Raw genomic sequence first — 25664 nt, forward strand, 5'->3', positions numbered from 1 at the left:
TTTATGATTTGATTTTTTTTGTGTGAACTTGTGATGAACTTTGTAACATGTGATCATATACTCTGAAAGATGTATAAGTACTGAGGACAAAGAGATAAGTTCAAGATCCATAGAGGAGATTTTTTTTTTTTTTTTGACTTTCCTCACTTAGACTAGACTCTTTTCCCTTTACCCACTTAGAGAATTTTTCCCTTTACCCACTTAGTATCTTTCCACTATTCCCCTTAGATAGCTTTCATAGGAAACATTTTACAACTTAGTAATAAACTCTATAATCACTTCTCTTAGTGTCTTCTCTTCCCATGACTTCTGACTAGCAGGCTGAAAGTTAGAGCCCGGCAGTTCCTGCTGAGATAGAACAAAGGCCACACTGCTTAATCCTCCACTGTTATGCTACAGGTGTTAATCGCCTAAGCCAGCAGAAAGAGCAAGAAAGTTTTTAGAACTTTTTAGAAGTTATCATCAGTATTTCAGTACAATTAGAGAGCTAGAAAGCCCCAAAACTCTCAGACTTTAAAGCCATCACCAGAGTCCTACTCTGTGACTCCACAGCTACCCAGGACTGGAGGCTCCTGGCACCTGTTTCATCTTATTTTTATATTCTTTCAAAACTCCAAATTCTACTGAGGATATAATTTACAATGAGATTGAACATGTAATCCAATTTATTATGTATATATTGAGAGCCATCCATATTTTTGTGGAAATTGAGATATGGAGTGAATTGCTGAAATCACTGGCAAATTCAAGCAGTGTACAGGGTTGAAAGTAGGGATTCCATCTCTTCTCAACAACATTAACTCACATATCTTGTCCCAAAACCAAAGAAGCACGTTTTATGCTTTTGAATATGCAAAATAGAGAGTTGGAGAGATGGATCATCTGTTAAGAACACGTGCTGCTCTTGAAAAGTTTGGATCCCAGTGCCCCATTAAGCACCTCACAAGTGCTTATAATTCCAGGTCCAGTGGATCTGAGACTTCTGGTCTATACAGGCACCTACATGTGTGTGGACATATCTATAGACACACATGAACATACATACAACTAATAAGAACAAATAAAATTGTAAAAATAACATAAAAGAAACACACTTATTTCTTGACTCAAAATTTCCTTCTGTCAGCCTCAAAACATAACAGTCTGAAATACATTCTCCTTGCATTTTTAACAAGCCGTGTAATCTGTATAGTTTTTTCTGCATGTCAATTTATTACTTTTTTTTTTGGAAAGTAAAAAACAGTTTATTGTCAAAGTGAATTAATCACAGTTAAGGAAATTATTTTTCTCAATGCTGTCACTTAGAAGTTCCTGTTTAAACCTGTCCTAGCTAGGGTTACAATGCTATTATGAAACATCATGACCAAGAGCAAGCCAAAGAGGAAGTGGTTCATTTGACTTAAACTTCTGTATCATTGTTTATCGTCAAAGGAAGTCAGGACAAGGACTCACACAGGACAAGAACTTGTAGACAGGTGCTGATGGAGACAATGGAAGACTGTTGCTTGTCATTTTATTACTCTTATATGGCTAATATATTACACAAGTACACTTACTAATTATTATAATCCTAATAAAAAATATTCATTCAACAAATCTAAACATGGTTTATCATATTGGGTCTTCCTGTAAAATTTGAAGAATTTCAAATTTCTATTGGAATCAGTCCTTGAACATTAGAACAACTGAAAATAAAAATAAGTGGATATGACATTTAAACATAAGTAATACCATTTATTCTCTCTCTCTCTCTCTCTCTCTCTCTCTCTCTCTCTCTCTCTCATACACATACGCACACGCACACACACACACACACACACGCACAGAGTTTCTGTCTGTGATAACTACTACTGCAACAAATTATAACTGCTCCAGAACTTATGAAGAAATATTTAGGAGTCTGCAATCAGTTTCCTATTATTTTATAATTCTGCCAATTTTCAAATGCCTGGGCTCAATGGTTTCTTTTGTTTACAGGAATGTGCACTGTCATGCTCTGAATGCCCCCTCTGCTCTACAGACAAGGTAGGGTTGGCTTTATTTTACATTTAAGAAGAAAAAAAATCAAATTTCACTGGTTTTTAAATTGAAGCTGTATCCATGTATTGTATGTTGTCAAATATTGTTGACTGGTGACTGATTATAACACTGAGAACCCAGTTAAGAACCGTCTCTGCTTCCACTGTTCTTCTCAATATCAAATATGTGAAGCCAAGCAAAAATGCTTACAAAGACTTCCTAGCGAAATGAGTTATACAATGGTTGATTGATTGATCATTTATCATTATCATTTATTTATCGTCAATAATCATCTATGTATCTTTGTTGCCCTCTTTTCATTCACCTACCATTTAGCCACCATCAATCTATCCTCTTTGTATGTATCATTTATCATTTCATATATATATATGTATATATATATGTACATATATATATATGTCCTGCCATCTTTCAATGATCTATTAATCCATCACTTATCATTGTGTCTATAATTTGTTTCTCCAATATCTACCTTAAAATATCTATCATCTGTATGTATGTACCTGGTATTTATTTGTCTATCTACAGTTATCCAACATAAAAAGAAAGAAGCCTCATTATACATTTCACAATGCTATGAAAAATTAGTCTAAGATTATAGTGTACAGTGTGTTGAACCTAAAAGCATGTCCTTCATATTTTTAAAGGTCTGAATTCCCAGTTTTTAACTTTTGCCTAAATTGGGAAATATTGACCTTTATGTAAATGAGTTTGGATATTCTGTGACTATAACCTGTTGGCCTATTCTTTGCATATTTATATATGGCATAAATAGAAAACTTATAAGACAATACATTTTAGTACATGCCTCCTTCCATGCTGGGGAGACTCATTCTGCCACAGTTTTCTCAGTTCTCTGCTTGAGTCCTTGTTAAAAAGTAAGGAAGTAAAAGAACAGATATGAGATGCTGCATTTCAGGTCTTGGTGTTCAGGAAGGTTGAATCAGAGGAAGGCTTTAGAAAGGTCTTATTGAAGTGACAGGTTTCATTATAAATGAAAATCAAATCCATGAAATTGAGCTTGCCTTTTGCATGAGAAGCTGGTTGCTTCTCACTCTACATAAATCAAGGAAGAAGCATGTGGCTCAGTATTTCAGTTGGGCTTTTGTGAGTTAGTTTTCAACAGAACTTTGAAAAATGTAGACATCTGGGCAGAAGAATTTGGAACCTTTTCAAGTTTTGAGCTTCTCAGCCATCTTTTTTGTCTTTGCCTGTGGATTTGGTGTGTTGGGGGAAGTGAAATTAGACATGAATGCTTTATGATTATTGATTATATTCCTAAATGAATACAGAAAAGCTTACTTCAGAGTTCAATAGAAATAACTCCTTTGCATTGTGCCAGCTGTTTTGTTTCTTTAAACATAGTGCTCCATGCTGTTCTATATCTTCGGGTTTCTTCATTATCAGTGTTACATATGTTTTTATAAAGTAGTAGGTATACTTTTTTAAAAATCCCTTGACCAAATTAATTGGCTTAATTTCTTATGATATTTACCTCAGGAAAATAGAGACTGAGTATTCTCTTTATCCTTGAGTTAATGAAATAGAAGAACAAAACTATCTTTCAATTAAATACATACATGCACACACACTCACCTATGTGCGCCCACATATGCATACATGTGACTTTCGTGCACACATACGCATGCACACAGACAGACAAAGAGACAATAATTCTTGGCCATGGAAAGCAATGCTCAGAGGCAAAGCTCTCTTCTTTATGTTATTCATTTGAGACGACCAGTTATAAAATTCTGCTGGGGCTGAAATGACCCTGATCTTGACCTTGTCCTGGCCTTTTAGGTCATTGCCAGAGTATTAAAAAAAAAATTCACTTGACAGTCAGCACAAGACTCACTGTCCATCTTGTAGACTCTTCCAGTTGTGCACTCTCATGTCTGTCTCCTCTTCCCATTGCTTGAATGGTGCAGTGGGATGGGCAATCTACAGATGTAAGAAAAGTTACAGAGGAAACAAACCGATGGTTTCTTAAATGCTCAGCCTTGATTACTGACAGTCAGGAGAAGAATGCAGAGCCATGAACGCACACAAGTGGAAGGCTCTGTAGCTGCCTTTGCTCTACTTTATCAGGATAGGAGAGGATTCACTCTGCTTATTTTTATTGTTCGTTCTTGTAATCTGCTCTCCTGTATCTATTTTTATGTATGTCCCACATTTAAAAGATAAAGGGATGAAATTCTGTTTTCTTATCTGCATATTTATTCGTGATTCTGCTGCCAGAGTGATGAATATGTAAAGATATCTCATGGCAGGACAGTTTGAGAATGATTGAGACAAGAAAATGCCTAGTATTCTCAGTAGCCAGTAAATGCAAAAGAAATCTGTTGGCTGCATTTGGTATTCTGTTCTTTTAATCAGTGCTTGTAAGAAAGACTTTCAGAACTTTTTAGAATACTAAAATGTCTTATTTCTTACCAGAAAGCCCAAAGGACATTAGCCATATACAAAAGCTGACTGTGCTGGCTGTCTTCATGTCTATGAATTTTTAAAATAGTGTCTTTCTATATAGTTTGCCTCATTTAGATGTGATTTTTATTTTCTTTGTGGAATTTGGTTTCTAGTTGTCCATCCCTTGTCTTGGTTTTAACACAAAAATTAAGTTCACTAAATCACTCTTTTTATTACATACTGCAACATAAATAATCAAAGGGCAGTTAACTAAAATTTAGAATATTTGTTTGTTTTTCAGGTCTAAAATATTTCAGTCTAAAATATTTCAGTCTAAATATTTCAGTCTAAAATATTTCTTTTTAAATTATTTATTTCTAAAATATTTCTTGATTCAGTTTTCTATCTTACACTTTGTGTGTGTGTGTCTTTACTTTTATGCCTGGCTTGTCAATGTTACCTTTACATTAGCTTAGGTTGCTCATAAAAGTGACTTTTGGGTTCAGCTCTAGCTACATCAACCATCATGTTAGGCTTGAAGGAGCCTGGGATGTGAACATGGCACAGCCAACCTGAAATGTGTCCCACCCTGATTATAAATGCCCCATAGATACCTACAGATTATTAATTTCTTGTCAATACCTACTTCGTGAATGTCCTTTATTTTCCAGTAAGAATTGCTGTGTCCGCATGCCCTCTCCTGCTGGGCATCACCTTTCTGGTAAAGGGGCCCATGTCTCTGTGAAAGAAAACCAAATAAAATCACACCTGAATCCAATAGTTTTGAATGTTGTGTGCTCAGCAGCAGTAGCTGCCAAGATATTGATGGATAATTTACTACAGGAAAACTGTATGAGCAGTATAAAACATTTGATGCTGTACAAGTGTTTTCCAGGGGTAGCATATAGGGTTGCTGGGAGAGTGTGGTATGTGACAGGAAACAAGGGAGCCTCTGACTTATGCCTTGCAAAAGGTTCCAGTTGGTGAAGGGGGAAGAGGATAGGGGATTTTCAGAAGGGAAACTAGGAATGGGGATAACATTTGAAATGTAAATAAAGAAAATATCTAATAAAAAAAAGAATTAAAAAAAGGTTCACTTTTCCATGTAATCCTTTCTCAGAAGTTACCTAGAACATTCTTGATATCTCATTGCCTTTCCTTCATATTTTGACGTTATAATAGTGAATGGTTGTGTTTATACTTTTGAGGAGATGTTTACCTATCATTTTATATAATAAAAGGAATACAGTCTGCCTAATTTGGGGGTTTGTTAATTCAGTTCCATCCTTAATCATAACCTCTATTATTTAACTTTATTTTTAGTAATACTTTGTGTTTTCAAACAGAAATGTGCACATGCACACCTACACCATACACACATATACACACAGACACACAGACACAACTTACACTGTTCAAGTCCAAGTCGCCCAGTGTCTGAAATCATTGCTGTGAAGACTATGATAGAAATCAAGGTAGAGTTGCTTCCCCCATACAATAAGTCAAATATCAACTATATCATACTAGCCTTTATCATTACATATACTAAGTAGTTGATTCTACTATAACCAGTGACTATTAAATTTCCCCTCTCATATGTGTGTTAGACACAACTTCTAGTTTTTCTTACAAAGTTCTAGTACTTTTCGGTCTTCATATGAACGGTTTAGAAAAGATAGTGTTTTATTTACCATGTCTACGTCCAGCGAATGATTTTCTAGGATGGTTAAATGTCATGTACTTGTTTTGAAATTGACTCCTTCACCCCCAGCAGATGGCTGTCTAATCTATTCCAGAATTTAATGATGTAGGCCATTCTGGGCTTATCTAATTCTTGTGTCTTTCAGTCATTTTCCCTTCCTTACCTATTCTTTGCCATTAACATTTAAAATTCCAGGAAGAGATAGCTTCCATAATGCTTCTCATTAAGTTTCTCTGGAAATTCAATTTTAAAAATGTGATCTTCTTTAAATGAGGGAAGTATTTTGTTTCATATCTTTCTTGCTCTCAAATTGTCTTGCTTTCTTCTCCTTTATACAGCCTTCATCCATAGATGGAATGTTCCAGATCCATTTTTTTCCAATAGTGTTAATTATTCCTTATTATATTGTGGCTTATTCTGGTCCCCTTCCTTTTTATTTTTGGGGTATTTTGTGTGCAGCTCTTTCTTGCTTTTCCTTACCCTATGGTGTGCATTCCCTTTCAATGCCTTTTCTCAGTTGCTTTGATTTCTCCAGTGTTTCCTCTCTGATCACACTAACCCTTAGGAAGTCACATACTCTTACAACTAAATCATAGTAACTTGTTGCCAAAGTCAGACTCTAGAGCTGTGCGGAACTCAAAAATTCTTCCAACTATGTTAAGAGGAACCCAACATTACCTTGAGTCTCTGTATTTTATCACCTACATGCAATCAATAGGTAGACAAGCCAGTCTAATTATTTAACTACCCAATTGGGAAGGTTTCAGTCTCTCTTAAACTCAACATGATTCAGTCTTTCATTGATCCCTTCAGCTGGCTTATCCCCCTGCCCCTGCCACTACTCAGAAATATGTCTAGGTATGGATGCCTGTGTACATTAGATGAAGAAATAGGATACCCTACTATTACATCACTAAAACTTCACAATATTATACAGGGTGTGAGACATTAGGCCCTGCACCCACTATCTCCTTTTCCATGGAACATTACTTTGCTTGTTCCTTTAACCCATGCCTCAGACACTGCTTTTCCCAATCTGCTTTCCTCTTTGCCTCTTCATCCTTTTCCTAGGAGGCAATGGATTCAAAGTATCCATACACAATTCAACAAAAATTAAATTGGGTTTTACCCAGGTTAGATATTCTGTCGTATTTTTTGTTGTTGTTTTGTTTTTTGGTTTGTTTGGGTTTTTGTTTGTTTGTTTGTTTTTGTTTTTTGTTTGTTTTTGTTGTTGTTTTCCCAGAGAAATGGGACAATTGTAGGTGAATACTGGTTGCAAATGCACTAGTATAGTTGTAAACTCCAAAACCATCTAGGTAGGTATGTCAAGCTAGCCATAGTATACTATATGATGGCAGGGAGTATACAGATATTTTCAGGTTAATCACAAAGGTATCTGCCATTGTTGGCTGACTCCTACTTATTGCAGGGGTCTCTTTGAATGTTCTAATCTTCTTTCAACTTCCAAAGAGTCTGTGGAAGTCAGACATGCTATCTAAGGGAGGTTTTCTTCCAATAAAAAACATTTAACAGACAGCCCAACACTCCCTTCTACTCTTCTCTCCATCTTTATATTAATCAGTAAAATTCCACATTAGGTTCACTTTGCTTTTTCATTCAGAGATTTTGCATTATTGTAAAATTCATTATATTTTATATTTTATTCAATATTTGTGTGTTGCTACTGTTTTGACTTTGGCCATCCACATAAATGTTTAGCACAGTCACATAACTTATAGTTCTTGGATATTTCTGGCATGCTACTGTGTCTATTAAGGTATTTAAGTGTGTTCAGCAATGAGATGGTTTTCTTTCTTGTTTTGTACTCATGGAAAGTTTTATCATATCTCAAACTCACGGGCCCATGGGCAATGCAGTTTTACTTCTGAAATTCTTTGCTAAAAGAGATCATTATAATTACATTTAAAATCAAAGTGGGCTCTTACTGACAAGCCTGAAGTCTGCCTTCAGTGCTAAGTGTAGTGTTGAATATATGGGCCTTTCTTAGATTTTATGTATTCTCTCTGTCAAAAAAAAGTTTATAAAGTGAAATGTTTTTACGAGGAACGTTTTCACTTTTAACCAATCATTTAATAAAGACATAAATGTTCTATGACCTTTGAATAATGACCTTTACTTCAAGGTACTGAGTACTTTGAACCTAGAGTAGAAAATACTCTGTCCTTCCCTATAGATATGCCTTGAAATTTTAGGATGTTCATCTTTTTAGTAACTTTGAACCTAGAGTAGAATATACTCTGCCCTTCACTATAGATATGCCTTGAAACTTTAGGATGTTCATCTTTTTAGTAAATATAGAACATTATTGGTTATCACTTTCTATTTTAAATATAGTAAGGAGGCAGGAGAGATGGCTCAGTGGTTAAGAGCACTTGCTGCTGTTGCAGGGGACCTGGGTTCAGTTCCTGGCACTGACATTAGGTAGTTTAAAGCTGCTTGTAACTCCAGTTCCTGGGGATGCAAGGCCCTCTTCTGATCTCTGTGAGCATATGCATGCACATGGTGCACAGACATACTCATGCATGCATACAGTATTAAATTAAATATGTAAAAATATTTTAAAATCATAAGTATTCACTCCATACATTTAATTTATCGAAACATTATCTAATCTAATTTGTCTCATTTGCCTCCTGAAATTATCAGGACAATTTTCTATGTATGGCCCTTCATGTTGATAGGTAATGAACAATTTCTTCTCAGTTTAGTCATCATTATATTAATGGCAATCTGAGCATACTAGTGTGTAGTGAATTATTGCTCCCAGATTAGATAAATCACTGTGCTGGTTAGTTTTTCTCTACTTGATAGAAAGCTAGATATGCCTGGGAAAAGAGAGTCACCATTGCCTCCATCAGACTTGACGAGGGCATGTCTGTGGGGCATTTTCTTGACTGCTGATTGATGTGTGACAACTGACTCAGACTACAAAGAGTCATACCACACCTGGCAGATGGGCCTGGGCTGTCTATGTAAGTTATATGTAATGTATATGTATATGTAATGTATATATGTATATGTACATGTAAGCCAGCTAAGTAGAGCAATCCAGTAAGCAGCACTCCTCCATGGCCTCTTCTTCAGCTTTTGCCTATAAGTTCTTTGAGTTCTTGCCCTGGCTTCCCTTGATGGTGATATATACCTTGTAAGATGGTACAAACCTTTCGCTCCCCAAGTTGTATTGGGTAGTGGTAGTCTATCACAGCAATAGAAGCTCTGACAAAGGCACTCACCATCCTAAAGAATCCAGCACAGCAAGCACATTTTGTTCTCCATGTATGAAGAAAGTACAGTTGCACCTGGGCAGGATAACTGTTGCTGCACAGACATCTGTCTACACCAAGGATCATTACCCTCCAGAATTATTTTCCCGACAATTAACTGTTGTAATATTAAAAATATGGGAGGTATCAAATTTTGAGAGTCATCAATTCTTCAACGAGTCAGGTCACTGGTGCATGTTACACGCAACTGGAGTATTTTTCCAATATAGATGGATGCTAATATATAGGGCTCTGTGAAGTACATCATCATCAGTAACACAGCTTATAAAGTCATCTCATGGAACATTTAACAAGACAGGCCATGTTGGAATTGTAGCTCAGGATGCAATTAAAAGGATTCAAATCAGTGTAATAATCAAAGAAAACGAGGCTATCAATTTGAGAGTTGGGAGGATGGGAAGGGTTGGCAAGGAGGGGACATGACAGGCTCTGTGAGGGGGTGGTGAGAAAAGGTAAGGAGGAAAGTGACATGATAATATTTTAATTAAAAATGTAAAACCATTAAATAAAAATAGATAAAAAGAATTCAAATCAGACTAGAATGTAAGTGCTATTGTGTCCAAATCATTACCTATTCAGAGTGTTTGGGCAATCTCTTAAGATGCAGTGATAAATCGAGCCTGTAGTTTTTGTAGAAAGAAAAGAAAAAGCACTTAACCCAGGCAGGTATGTCATGAAAACAGGAACCTGGAAAGATGTTCAGCAACATCACAGGAAGCAGCTTACATCCATCTGGAGATTCCACGGAGTAAAGAGAGGTCTTGGTTTCTTAAGACCATCAACACAGCCCATCTCATGGAAGAGATGAGAGCATTTGGCCCGAGTGATCAAATGCAAGGACTTTGCCTATGAGGTTTAGAGGTTGAGCAGAATTAAATTTGTTCCAGCGTTGTAAGTGAGACTCATTGCCCACTGACTGCCTGCTTGGCTTACTCCCACGAATCAGGAAATGCTTGTGGCTACCTCTGCATTCTTTATTTCGCAGGACCTCTCGAATTGTGCTAACAGTACTGCATTCTAAACAAGCACGTGTGAAGCAAAGGGCGTCATGATTTAAAACAGAAATGGTTTTATTCTTTAAAGATTTACTTTTATTTACTTGTGTGGCTATACATACATGTATACAGATACCTTCAGAGACCAAGAAAAGGATGTTTGATCCCTAGACACTGGAGTTATAGACAATCATGAGCAGCCTGATGTGAATATTTGGAACTGGTTTCCAGACCCTTGCAAGAACAGTATCTTTTCTTAAATGCTAAACCATTTTTCCAGCTTTAAAATAGATCAGGCATGTAAGAGTCTTGCTTGTGAGGTGTGTATATTTATCATCTTTTTTGGACACATTTATTTTGTGTGTGTGTGTATATCTTTCTGCATGGGGGTGGGGTGGGCTCCTCTGTGTCAAGCCATTCATGCAGAGGTGAGAGGACAACTTCTGGACAGCAGTTTGCACCTCCCACCTGTCTGAAGCAGGGGTCCTCTTCTTGTTTTAGTCACGATACAGCTTATTCCAGGATATGTGTAAAGATTCTCCTGTCAACACAGACCATCTGCTTGTAAGAGTTCTAGGATGACAATCATAGCTAGATTTTTGCCTGAGCTTGAGATAAGATCCCGAGGATATACCTGCTCTTGCAGTGACTTGAGGTGCCAGGGAAATTGGTACCCAGAAGGGACCTCCCCCTACCCAGAGGTGAAGAGAGGGGGAGGGGGAAATGTGAGGGGGGACTGGGAGGAGAGTAGGGACTTCCATCAGGATATAAAATGAATAAATTAATTAATTAGGGAAAAGTTCAGAGCATCAGGCTTGTATTACTAGTACTGCAATCTACTGTGACATCTCCATAGCCCCTATTTTATCAATTTAAGTATATAAGCTAAAATCACATATTGGTGTACACGCAACATATATAGTTTATAGCCAATATTTTTTTATTCCTTTAAAATATTGACAGGTTCTTATTGTCCAAAAAGATCTGTATTAGTGAAGTGAAGATAATGCAGGAAAAAAAAAGAAGTTTCATTTGCTGTAGTTAGTTTATCACAAGGCACATGGATCACTGCCATAAAAAAAAAAAAACAAAAACAAACAAACAAACAAAAAAAAACTTTGGAAGTCTTTTCCAGTATAAAAGTCTAAAACCATGAGTTTGATATTTTTCTTAAGTCAACTACTGCTCTTTGAGGAAGGTCTTCCTTTGCTCAGGTTAAAAACCAGCTTAAAGACGTTGTATCCTCCATGCCAAAAAAGAGTTTCATTATATGTATGTGTGTGTGTGTGTGTGTGTGTGTGTGTGTATGCACAATATCCTTCTGTGAAGGGAGAGATACAACACTGGGTTGCGATTCTTATTGACTTTTTCATTTACAGCATCCATAATAGTTCCATTTAGCTTTTAGATTACCTGTCTGGTAATCATAATATCAAAGACCAAGCTACATAATGTGTGTCATTGAACTGCAATTTTGAACGTAATTTCACATTAAATTTAACTAGAAGGGAGGAAGGAAAAGAGAGAGGAGGTTGATTATGGGTGTGTATGTGTTCACTTGCTGACTATGTTTATGCAAAGTGACTTATCTCAGTCCAGCCTGTTGGAAATGTATGATTTACACACTCCCAACTATGTAATTGTATATGTATAGCTGAAATGGCCAAAGGGAAACCACACAAAAACTCTCATTTTATTAACACAACATTATCATCTGTTTAGTTCTTTTTGTCCATGGGAGCTGATTCATTGGGAGGGGAAACACTCAGATATTTCATTTACCCTCCAGAAACCTTATTGCCAAATGTGTTAGATGGAATAGTGAGGTGTCAAATATTCCTTGAGAAAAAAACATGGTATTCATGTTAAGGTGACATATGTGACAAACACAATCATATATAATGCTTATGGCAGTCTGTAGTTGCTTTTAAATTGTGTTATTGGTCTGTGAATTATCTTTGTTGTTAGTTCTATGGGAAAGAACCTGAAATGATCTTTTCTATTATTTCTCTGGCTCTTTTCCACGGTTTATTTTTTTTTCTTCACAGTTCTGTTTTTATCTTGAAATCTGCTTGCTATCAAAAATCGTAAAAATACTAGAAACCTTTTTGTTCTTCTTGTGCAGCACTGTAGGCAGACAACGTGTTTCCTTGCTGATGTCAATGGGTTCTTCTAGAATGATTTAGATGTGGTAGTGTTACATTATAGGAAGCGTTTTAAAGCTCATTTTCTTCATTTATTTTCAAGGCAAACTTCTTAAAGTTCTTCAAATTGTCTGTATCAAGATTTCAGTGATCCCAGGGTAAAGCAATTAAAGTCAAATAATTAGTCTATCCCCTTCTTGAAGGACCTAAAAATATGTGCTATTCTAAGGACAGGATAGCTACTAATCTAGTACATTCAACTGCTGTGAGTCTAGCAATCACATTTTTGACTTATCAATGTAACTGTTTAATGCTCTTGGTTATTCTTTTAGTTATCATGTCAATAATAATTTGCTACAAAGCTTTGAATAAAATAATCAATGAATGCTTTTAAAGGGTTGATCTTGTAAGGAAGAGAATCAACAAATACATATATATAATTACTAGAAATATTAGGGCAAATAAGGAAAGCAAATAGAGAATAATTATATATAAAATTGAAGAAGTAATCCTTCATTTTAAACCAAACATAATTGAACCATGGATCATTTTGCTATACTTAAGAACAGTGCAATAAAAAGTAAAATAACACAATTTATATGCAAATGATACGATTTGGCTTTCACCCTCAGATCAACAAAGTCCTATTTGTTTTAAAGTTATATTACACTGGAAAACTGTTGCATTTAAGAAAGTGAAAATACTTACATTACCCATGTCCTTACAGCCTGTGGTCCTATAAACTCATTAAAGCCCGATTCCCTCTCAAAATCATTTAAGGTGTGAAGTGTTAAAGGTCAGACCAGACACTGACTCAAGCTGTGGAAGAACTTGTATTTTTCAGACTCTAGACTTCAAGGATCGAATATGTCAGAGAAATATCTGATGGGCACCATGTATGTCCACAAGTAGCATGTGTACAATGCAGTAATGACACATTATGTCCTCCTCTGAATTATAAGGTCAAATATGGAATAGTATATTTATCATCTACTTTTTTGTTCTATTGTTTTCATCAGTAGCTTTTGTTTTGAGATTACAATCAAAATGGTTATGTGGAGCAGTTCACTGACCTCCCATCTAAATTGCTTAATATTCTAAGACAGGTAAATCAATACACACACACACACACACACACACACACACACACACTCAAAATTTTTCATGCCCTCAGAATATATTGCCAACTGTTGTGCTTTCCTCTGAAGTTGGAAGATCCAAAGTTCAAGCTATGGACATAGTAAGGAACCTGGCCTGAGTTGAGTGTGAAGTTGTACCATTGCTATTACCCAGAAAATGTCTCCTAATGTTGCCTCACTTTAATCCAAGAAAAGGATAATTCAGATCCCCTAGACCGCAATTTCTATTTAGCTTTGAATACAGTAAGCCTTTCTCAAGCAAAAAATTAAACTCAGAAATCAATGCAAAACAAACTCTTCTAGCAAGGACTACATCTTACTTAGGATCTAGATTTATTCAACCATTACACAACAAAACTACATTGCTACTTTAATCTTGATTATATATTTTAAGATTCATCACTACTATTTTATTGACTGAGATATGAAGAAAGTTATGGGTAAGGAAAATCCTTGAAACTTATGCTTCTTGTGTATGCTATTGTATTTTAATATTATTACCTTCCAATTTTGTAATCAGTGATGAATTTCCATGGAATGTTAGGGATGAAGTCTCTCAAAGACACTCAATCCCCACATTCATAATCTTTTATCCCGAATGGCTTTTTTTCATAGGTGACTACCTAATGACATATAAATATATGGAGGCAAATGCCTCTGAGAAAGTTATCTTTACTGCAAGATCTCCCCAGACATCCAAGTACAAAGTTTAGATCGAAGACACTTTCATCCCTTTCAAATTGTTCGAAGAGGCTTTTTTTTTTAACTTAAATTATATTTCAGAGAATTTGGGCTAACATTTAAGACTATATACATTTGGATTATTCAACCAATAAAGAGAGTTGGTAGAAATGTATTCTCAGATTCCTCTTCTTTAGAATAGTAATGAAATAAAAGTGATTGAAGCTTTGAAATTGGTTTTGCTTTCATTGAGAAATAATACGTTAAGATACATATTTATTGAAAAAACTTTTAATCAAAAGGAGATTAAGGACTTTTAAAGGGCAGGGTTTGGTTTAGCAGTATAAGCCAGGATTTATTCAAAGTGCACCTGTTGACTTCAGCTATTCCTGGATAAGGTTTAGATGATAATTAGATCAGCCCATATCATGTTGTGTGACACTGTTTCTGGATAGCCCTGAACAAACACCTACTCACCCTCGTTGGCTAGTGTCCTTGCAGAGAGCTCATCTCAGACGAGAAAGCCTCTTCCAGGAAGTACTGCTGGTCTCTGCTTCTTCAAGACAATCCCACTAGTCTAAGAGTGTAGCTCAGCAATCTTACTGTTTAAATATGCTTAGAGAGGAGACGACCTAGTACATCTGGTGAACTTCATGGACTTCCTGGACCCATTAAGTTGTTTGCTTCCTGAGCTTAAGGAGTTTCAGTGTGGGTTGGACTGTTTCACTTCCTCCTAGAATGACCTCTTATTTCACTTCACTTTCAACATCTTTTCTTGTTTTTATCTCCTCTTTGACATCCTATGCCTGAAGGAGTTTACCTCTAAGATGGAAGGTTTTAATATAGAAGCAGCTGCTGTACAGAGGTCCAGAATGCAGAAACATTTGAAATGAGACCCACAGCACCAACTTGGGAAGTAAAAATATCCTGCTGAGAAAATCTCCCTGAATCATCATTTGACCACTGGGATTCTGTGGATTCTTTCCCACCTCACCAAAAGCAAATTACAAAATAACAAATAACAAATGCCAAATGACAAAGTCAAATTGTTCTGGAAGTCTTCAGACCAGTCCTATTTAATGGATGGATAACAATGGTTTTCAAACTCACTTTAGCTCCCCTAGAACTAACTTCTAAACGTGCAGCATCAGGAGAACACTGGATCATATGCATTTGCTCAATGCAATGGTTCTATCAGCTCTTGGGAATTTTAATTTAAAATTTAAAAGAAGCAGAAAACAACAAAAACCAGCCTATACATATTAATTACTTAAATTCATTTCCATCAGTTTTCTTTTGAAATTTAATGTTATTAAAAGTTTCCAAAACACAAAGATAATGTTTCATCATAAGGAAGATGATTCTGAATTTATAGCTTGTTTAGGGGAATGTCTTACCATTTGAGTGATAGGCACAAATTAAATTTTCTTCTTTCTCACTGCTTTCTTGGGGCTCTAATGATCTCTCTCTCTCTGTCTCTCTCTGTCTCTGTCTCTCTGTCTCTCTCTCTCTCTCTGTCTCTGTCTCTGTCTCTGTCTCTGTGTGTGTGTGTGTGTGTATGTGCATATTCACATGTACATGAACAGATGTGCAAGAGCACATATGTATACTTGGATGTATTTACATATGTGTGTGTACATGTGGTATGAAACCCACAGACCACGGGGTTTCATTCCTTAGACACCTTCCAACTTGGTTTGCAAAAGACAGTCTCTCTCATTGGCTTGGGACTCACTAATCTGGTTTTCTTGACTGCCAGTATTCTTCAGGGATCCAGCAGTCTCTGCTTGGCCATAGCAGGATAATGAGTGTGCTCCACCATGCTGATATTTTTTTGAGTTCTGAGAATTGAACTCAAGTCTTCACGCTTGATGGCAAACAATTTATCTTTATCCTCTAGCCCCCCCCCCTTTTTTGTTTTCTGTAAATCTCTGTTGGCTCATCAAAAAAAAAAAATCACTAAAGAACAAAACTGTGAGGAAGTAGATGTTTTCTAAGTTTATGGTGCTATGTTGAAAAATTCATAGAAGAAACTACACCTGGGATATTTCTGAAGCTAAAAAATATGCAAAAGTCAGTAATTTTTGTTCAGTATTGAAAATACCATCTCACTACTAATACAAAAGATCCTGGCCTGAAAATGTAGATTCAGTTGACCAAAAGGACACATACCAGTGCAGAAGCAGTTACATCAATTTCCATGGTCACAAAACAGAGTTGTAGATCAAGTCAATTAGCAGATACATTAATTGGGATATTAGGAAGGTGATTTCCTGTAGAAACCTACTGAACATGCCTTAAGGCTCAGAGAAGTCAACTCCCCTCTTCACATTTCCCTCCCACAGGGGAGGCAGGTCTGTGTGTCATGCCTTTTTAATTCTTAGAGACCTTGCTGAACAGCTCCTCAGGTGTCCTGCTAAGTTTCTGAACACACAGGACAATGAACCATGAACTCATTTCTACCCTGAAGAAAGACCAAACATATCAAAGCCATGTGAAACCATCACTGATGATAGAGGCCTTCCTCATTTTTCAAGTGCCTTTTAAAGGTTCTAAAAAGATGCTAGAAGTCAAGGCTATATTTAAATTCAACTCCATCTGTGTGTATCCATCTAGAATTCCAACAGAGATTTTCTTCCGGACATAAGAGAGCCTTGGAGAGAGCCTATTGTTCATTTTTCCTATAAAGATCAATCCCTGAACGAGTGTGCAGTATCACGCAATGTGTTCAGCATCCATGGGCACTTAGCCATGTGACTTAAAATATAGATCCCCCCTTCTTTTGCTTGTTAGCAGTATACATCAGTTCTCACCCACGCCTCTAGAATATAACTGCTTCTAGACCCCAGCTTTACCTTCCAGGTTCTTTATATTCATCAGCTCTATTTCACACACTTCAAATTGTAAATATCATTTCAAATTTCAACTTGTGAGAAAGAAAGGGAGAAAGTAAAAAGGCCAGTACCAAAAACAAAACAAAAAAAAAACGAAACAAAACAAAACAAAACAAAACAAAACCTTTAGTTTTTCTCCATTATGGGATAAAAGCATTTCAGTTTGTCCATCAGGAAAAGGAAGCCTCTTACATTAAAAAAACAAAAACAAAAACAAACAAACAAACAAAAAAAAACAAAAACATGCAGGAACCCTCGGAAGCCAGAAGAGGGCATCAAATTTCCTACAGCTGAAGTTAAAGGCAGTTATGTGCTGCCCTGGGTTGAAGCTGGGGGTCCTCTGAAAGTGTTCTTAACCACTGAGCCATCAATCCTCTCCCCCATCTGTCAAGAATATTGACTGTACTTTTATGAAAGGTACAAGTTATTAGAACTTCTGACTGAATTTGTCTGCTCATAGGAACGGAATGCAAAGAAACTGGGTTATTTAGAGCTCTATAGATAATTCAATTTAATTATTTTTGAGATTAAAATATAATTTACATCATGTCTTCTTTCCCTTTCATCCAAGAGTCCCTCCCATAATCTTTTCTCACTCTTTCAAACCTAGGCTTCATTTTCATTAACTCTTTGTGTGTGCGTGTGTGTATGATATATATTTGATATATATTTGATATATACTTCTAAATATATATATATATATATTTGATATATATTTCTAAATATAGCCTTCTCAGTATCTATAATGTTACATGCATATATGTTTCCACAGAGAAGTTCTTTTGATGAGGAGTAAAGACTGTGCTTATCTGTGGGTATAAGCACATGTATTTACAGTGTAGTTAGGGAGTATACTTGTTTAGTAAGATGGGGGTTGTAGGTGCTCTCCTATGATCCATGACTTCACTTTCCCTGTGTAACTGGCAATATTACAAGGCATAATATCTCTTTTGCTGAGGTTGTCTTAGGTTCAATTAGAGACCTTTGGCTACAGACAAGATATGTGTGCCACTACAGTGCCCTTCAGGTTTTCTTCCCATGTTGCTCATTGTCGTGGTTTGAGTATGTTATAACTGCACAGGGTTGTTCTTTGCTTCCTTCATTTGGGAATCCTGCATTGTGCCTCCTGATACTATGAAAGCTTGTTCCAAGGAAGGAAACCCTCAGATCAGTTCCAGCTCAGGGTCCCTTATGCCTCTGTCCTAAGTTTATGGTGTCTTCAGCAACAGGGACTTAACTTCTATGTCTACTGGCAATCAGGGGCAACAGCAATAGCCTGTATGTTTGGGGAGTTGCTTGGACAGCTCTGACCAGTGATGCAAAAGAGGATTTCTCATGCTTTGTGTTAGGTTTTTCTTAGGTAGTCTTTGGAGAGAGCATATTCTGCACATATGAGAAATATAAATTTGAACTATTTATGTATATTTATAGAAAGACATACACACACAGAATATATTATATTGCATATTATATAATTCATTATATTTATATAATATGATATATACATATATATTACATGTATTGTTAAATAGTTAAAAGTATGATTGCTTAGGATCTTTTTCAGGCATCCTATTATGTTATTGTTCTCCCTCCTCCTTCTGTATTATCTCCCTCCCCCATGCCTAATTAAAGCCCCCTCCCCTTATCCCTCTTTCCGTGTACAGATGCTTGCACTCTATATTCCTTACTCTATTGCTAGCCCAGCCCCTACCCCAACAGTGATTCCTTCTTATTTTTCAAGTTTCTGCAGTTAATGCAGGATATGTACTTGCATCTGACAAACTGATGCTAGGATCTTCCAGTAGATATTAGACGAAAAGGAAGATGGAAGGGTTTAGGGGTTGGTGAGGTGGTAGTGTGAGAGACCTGGCCATCTTCTTACATTTGAACTTCAAATGTTGATATTTCAGGTGTGTGCCAATATGACAGACTTGAAGATTTCTCTCTAGATACAGATTTGTGGCTCTCTAATATAAGGTACTGTAGACACAATCACCAGCACTAATTCCCCAAGAACCTTGACTGGTGAGTTTGCTAACCACTCAAGTGACAGGGAAACAGTAATGTGGGTTGTTACAAGTTCCAGGAATGGAGTCCTGTGAGGAAATCTGAGTGATTGTGAGAAAACTCCAAGGCAGGGGGGGGGGGCAGGGGTGACCTCAGTTTCTTCAAAACACAGAATTGTTCTTGGAATGTGTTTTCGTGCTCCTCTCAGGTGTGGCAGATAGGAGTGAGTTCACTTCAGATCGCTCATTACTGCTTGCTGTTGTTACCAATTAAATGTTTGCACTCTCCTTCATATGCCTCTATGGGTAAACAGATCTTGCCGCATGTGTCTCGTCTTTGTGAATACAGCTTGAACTCGTGAGAACTTTACTCGTGTGATTCTTCTTAAACCTCACTGTAAATTGTCTAGTGATCTGAGTAAAGTGGCTATTGCATGAGACTTTGATTCCTCTCATTTTAAGTCCCCATTCCTGGGTTCATGCCACCATGTAAAGTGCTAAATACCATTCTGTTTTCATATTGTTTCTAATTATAACCAGCACTGTCAGTAACAGATTTCATGTTGAATCTCAATGTGAAAATGTCAAATCAGGATTTGGGAATTTTTATCCTAAACATGTATAGATCTACTTTGTATTCTAAATTGCAAGAATGTGCTCAAAACAGGAAGAATTAATAATAGATGGTATTTTTGATGAATAATTCTTTGACATTAGGTGAGTCTTTCTTTGACTTCTTCTTATATTTTAATGATATCTGAAGCCAGTATTGAAAACAATATTAAGAAAATGTGGTGTTTATACTAATCTGAAAACCTTCCTCATTGGAATTCTATTATTGAGTCTCTACAACAATAAAGGTAAAAGTAATGTTATTATTTATTACTGATTTCATACCGATATCTCTTAGTCATATTGGCTGTATGTATAAAACTAGGAATCTGTATTTCACTGGGATTCATATTTGCATTACAAATATTTAATGCATGATAATTAGATACATAAAATATCATCTTATACAATTTTGAATTTTTTCTAAAATAATTTTATGTAATTTACTCTGGCCTCTACAGTACAATCAAATTATTCTCCTGTGCTTTATTTACTAAGGTTTTCTTATGTCTGTCTTCTTATTCATTGGATAGGGATTAAAGCTCAAACTTGTCACTTTTGAAGGATGTATAAATGAAAAGCCAGTTGATCAGACACACATGCACACACATACACTCATACTCTCTACTAGTTTCTCTGTTAACAGCATTGTCCTCTACTGTACATGAACTTGTTTAAAATTGTTTTTCTTGCATACAAACTTGAGACTCTTCTATTACGATTTGGAAATATCAACATAATGATATAATCAGCTTGCTATTCCTCTCCATTTCATATTTGCCTCTACAATATAGTTTTAGACTCAACTTATGATAACATTGATTCCAAATAAAATAATATTTGGCTCAATAATGATGAGTTCATTATTTCAACTTTGTTACTGGGGGAACCTAATCACATGGATTTTAGAAAAAGGAACCCCAAAATTGAGAAGTGTGTATAACTCCCAAAAGCATAATGATGATTCTAAACACTTGATGGTTTCTTTAAGACACCCTGCCTTGGTACCATTTTCTGTTGCTGGAGCAAAACACCTGGACAAAAGTAACTTAGCTGTAAAGGATTGATTTTTAGCTCACAGTTCCAGGCTATAGACCATCCAAGCAGGAAGTCACAGCAGGATGAGCTTGAAGTAACTGGTCACATCCACAGGCAACAGCAGAGAGAATGGTGCATGCCTGTGTTATTCAGTTCACCCTCCCTGGTCGCACAAAGTCCAGAGCCCAGGAAATGATGCTACCCACTCTAGCATCTTCTCACATCAATTCACTTAATCAAGACAATCCCTGCTAGATGCACTCAATGGCCAACCTGATACAGATAATCCCTGGGACTCTCTTCCCAGCTGATTCTACATTGTGCCAAGCAGATAATTAAAAGTAACCATCACCGCCAAAATTGGAGCACCTCTTCTGGATGTACAGTGTTGGAGGACAGTCCTAGGATGGCCACGACATTTGGATTTTGACTTTATGGGTGAAATTCTTTTGATTATCTTTAAAAAAAACTAAACTAAATGAAATAATGGAATGAAACAGCTCTGTGTACACGTGGTAAGGAGAGAATGTTTCTCCATATGATGAAATAGTTGTTAGTTATTTTATCTTTAAGCTTGCCCAAGCAGCAGCTCCTTGAGCAAGAATTTCTACACCTTTATTTTTCATTTTATGTCTTATTTAATGGCGGCATGCTTCCCAATATGTTTTGTTAATTACATACTGTTTAGAAAATGGCTACAAGCAACATTAACAGTGGTTAGTCTCCACCTTACCTCTGTCATGAAAAGACTGTGTGTCATTTTTTTTTTCTATTAAGCAAAGAGTACATATTCTCTTGAAATGTACATTTTCTTTCTTGAAAAAAATGATCAATGCTTGAATAAAATTTACAGATAATTTCCCAAACTGTTTTGCATTTGCATATATGCTTATATTTTAATAAATAGTAATAGAATAAGTGATTTCCTTATTCTCTCTATTTACACCACCTGAAGTTGACTTATTAAATATGTCAGTGAAGCCATCATTCAGGGATGCAACTCCTATAGCAGACGTGGTTTGGTAGCAGTAAAACTGGTTAAAAATAACCCAACAGCATAGAGCGGATGTTTTAATTTGTGTTATGGAATTTCGGTAACTATAACCATTATCCATGGGCAGCTACTTACGTCTAGCACTTAAATGAAAATGTAGTGAATATAAATCAACCTTTGATTAGATGGCTATTTGCAAATCTACAAGCAATATAAAATGGAAAGCATTTAACCAAAGTATCTACTTCTCACAGATGTGCTTTTATTAGGCCAATAAACATGAATCATATGGGTAAACTGTTCAAATATAAAACATCAATTAATAAACAGCTTAGGTTGTGCATCATTTCTTCAACTAATAAAAACAAATGTTGTGAGTTTAGAAGGGTCATCACTTCAATTATATAGAAATATTATCTTCTGAGATAATTTGACCTACATTCTATTCTTAAAATTTCAGATTATTTTTTGCTCCTTTACATATTTTTCTTCTAGTCAGTTTTATTTAAAGCAAACTTAAAATATTAGTATTTTAATTAGTAGCTTAATATAGCCATATCTGTTTAATGCCTGAAGTATGTAGGGGATTCCATGGCTAATTAGGAAAGTACTAACTGGCTATTTTTTGTTTTATTTAAATCAGCAGAGACAGTTTATGAATTAAAAAAATAGAAGAAAAACGTTTACCGGGCAAGATGAAAACCTATGCTTAAATATGAAAAACCCACATAAAGGATACAATACCTCACACCTATAATCTATTCTTCCTACAGTGAGAAAGGAGACAGAGCCTGGGGAGTGTCTGAAAATCTACCAGCCAGATACCCTGTTGTATACACTGGTGAACAACTTGAGATCTTCTCTTAAAAGGTGCAAGGGGCCGGGCGTGGTGGCGCACGCCTTTAATCCCAGCACTCGGGAGGCAGAGGCAGGCGGATTTCTGAGTTCGAGGCCAGCCTGGTCTACAAAGTGAGTTCCAGGACAGCCAGGGCTATACAGAGAAACCCTGTCTCGAAAAAAAAAAAAAAAAAAAAAAAAAAAAAAAAAAAAAAAAAAGGTGCAAGGCTAGGACTATAATCCATGGTGGTCTCTTGCCTTCACATGTGCAGAGAATACATCAATAAATATTAGCCAAGCATGCACATAGCTTGTCTTTTATTACTTTGTGGGTTCTTCAATTTTCCCACCTTTGTCCCCCCAGTTTCACCCCCTATCACAAGATGGAAAAGAAAGAATAGAGGAGAGAGAGAGATAGAGATCTCTGAATCTAATTTCTTTGTGTGTGTGTGTGTGTGTGTGTGTGAGAGAGAGAGATCTTTGAGCATGACTACTAACAAACTACAACCTATCCCAAAATGACCATCAACCATCTATCCCACCTATCAGGGCTCTAGGTTTTACATATCCTCTGAAAAATCCTCAGATTTCCAAAAGTCGCACAATCGCAGAAATTATCTGCAGCTGGCAAATCCATGCCTCTGCTAGAGCATGAGGCAAATCATAGCTGCTGCAAAGCAGCCCCAGGTGTCACCACACCTGACATTAAAGATATTCTTATAATATTTCTGTGCATTTATAAAGAAACCAAATTCCAGAAGTCTGACTACACACACACACACACACACACACACACATACACACACAGAGTACATTTGTTACATACTTTCATAACAAAACCATCACCTAAGGTAATCTCAAGTTGTGCATTTGACAGAGGCTAACACCTTTTGCTCAATCCTTTTAACACTCATCCCTGTCTTTCATAATCTGTCCTCCATGTGAAGATTTCATCAGCTGGTTATTCCCATTATAAGCGTGTATGTTTTCCTGACCTTCGTAGGAAACAATAGTATCTGTTTGCCATGGTCAGAGACATTACTCAACTGTCTATAAATGTACAAATTCTGCTGATTTATAACATAAAGGAGCTTACCTGTTTAAATAGTTATATTGAAATTTACAGTTTGCAACATTTTCATGACTAAAAGGTAAAACTTACCATTTGCTTCAGTGTTGAAAGTCATTGTATCTTTTAGAATCCTCAACTTTGAAGAGTCAATCACATTTTTTTTTGTTTTTGAAGATTATCATCCTTGGAATTTTCTGTGCATCATTTCATATATGATCGTTTGTTCCCTCTGAGTCCTTAGTTTTGTTTTTCTTTTTCTTTTTTTTTTTTACGTTCTGTGTCGTTGTATTTACTATTAATATTTACCAATATTTGTCCCATTTTTACAAAATAACATAGAAGAGGAACAGAAAACAACTTTATGATTCTGGAATTCCAATAATGGTAACTACCATATTTCAAATTCCAGTAGAGATTACGTTTCATCAAGTGTCTCTCTCTCTCTCTCTCTCTCTCTCTCTCTCTCTCTCTTTTATATTTTTTATTACATATTTTCCTCAATTACATTTCCAATGCTCTCCCAAAAGTCCCCCATACTCCCCCCCCCAATTCCCTACCCACCCATTCCCATTCTTTTGGCCCTGGCATTCCCCTGTATTGGGGCATATAAAGTTTGCAAGTCCAATGGGCCTCTCTTTCCAGTGATGGCCGACTAGGCCATCTTTCGATACATATGCAGCTAGAGACAAGAGCTCCGGGGTACTAGTTAGTTCATCATGTTGTTCCAACTATAGGGTTGCAGATCCCTTTAGCTCCTTGGGTACTTTCTCTAGCTTCTCCATTGGGAGCCCTGTGATCCATCCAATAGCTGACTGTGAGCATCCACTTCTGTGTTTGCTAGGCCCCGGCATAGTCTCACAAGAGACAGCTATATCTGGGTCCTTTCAACAAAATCTTGCTAGTGTATGCAATGGTGTCAGCATTTGGAAGCTGATTATGGGATGGATCCCTGGATATGGCAGTCTTTAGATGGTCCATCCTTTCATCACAGCTCCAAACTTTGTTTTTCAATACAGTACACTCTGCTTGGTGAAGATGAAGATATCAAACATGATATTTCACAGACTGGATTTTCTTCTATGAAGCTGGTCTGTCATGTGTCACTGACCTGTGTGTGTGTGTGTGTGTGTGTGTGTGTATGTGTGTGTGTAATCCTTTCTTACATAAATTATTGTGGATATTTGTTAAGTATTAGAAATGATCCACCAGCAACAGCATCTCATAACACACTGAAACCTCACAGGATGTTGTATATTTATTCATAAGATAATCACAACTTATTCTTTGTCCAAAGGCTGAACCTGCCCATTAAACCTCAGGAATGTCCTTTAGTAGCCCACAAACTAACATCATTGGGTCAAATACATTACCACTGAAGGAATGAAGATCCTCTATTTCAAACATTCGTCAATATACCTATTTGTACAGGTATACAGTTATATAGGTGTGGCAGGAGACAAAATTGGCTGGAACACATATTTCTTTTTTTTTTAATTTTCTTATAATTTTTACGTTGTTTGATTGTTTTTGTTTTGTTTTGTTTTGCTTTTTGAGACATAATCTGATATTGTATTACAAGATGGCCTGAAATTCACAATTCAGCTTCAAACACTTGGTAATTCTCCTGACTCAATTTCTCTTATGCTAAGAGTACAGATGTTTACCAAACCCAGTTAGAGGCTGGTGTATCTAACCTTGTTACTGAGCCATCCTGGTATCAGGCTCACTTCCATGTCTTGAACAAATTAATTTCTCTTCTTTACCATCATCTTTTGAAACTGTTGTTACCAGAGCAG

General features: G+C 36.3%; 1 protein-coding gene across 1 annotated transcript in view; it reads left to right on the forward strand.

Annotated features, from left to right (window-relative positions):
* The first annotated feature begins 1976 nt into the window (after positions 1-1976).
* The window catches only part of Pcdh15 (protocadherin related 15), a 933441-nt gene continuing 909753 nt past the window's right edge, over positions 1977-25664 (forward strand). Inside the window, exon 1 of the mRNA XM_085842876.1 lies at positions 1977-2025. The gene's annotated coding sequence lies outside the window, so the exon portion shown is untranslated. The remainder of the gene's footprint in view (positions 2026-25664) is intronic.

Source organism: Mus caroli, unplaced genomic scaffold, assembly GCF_978045245.1.
Source record: "Mus caroli unplaced genomic scaffold, Mus_caroli_1 scaffold_9, whole genome shotgun sequence".
Classification (NCBI taxonomy): Eukaryota; Metazoa; Chordata; class Mammalia; order Rodentia; family Muridae; genus Mus; species Mus caroli.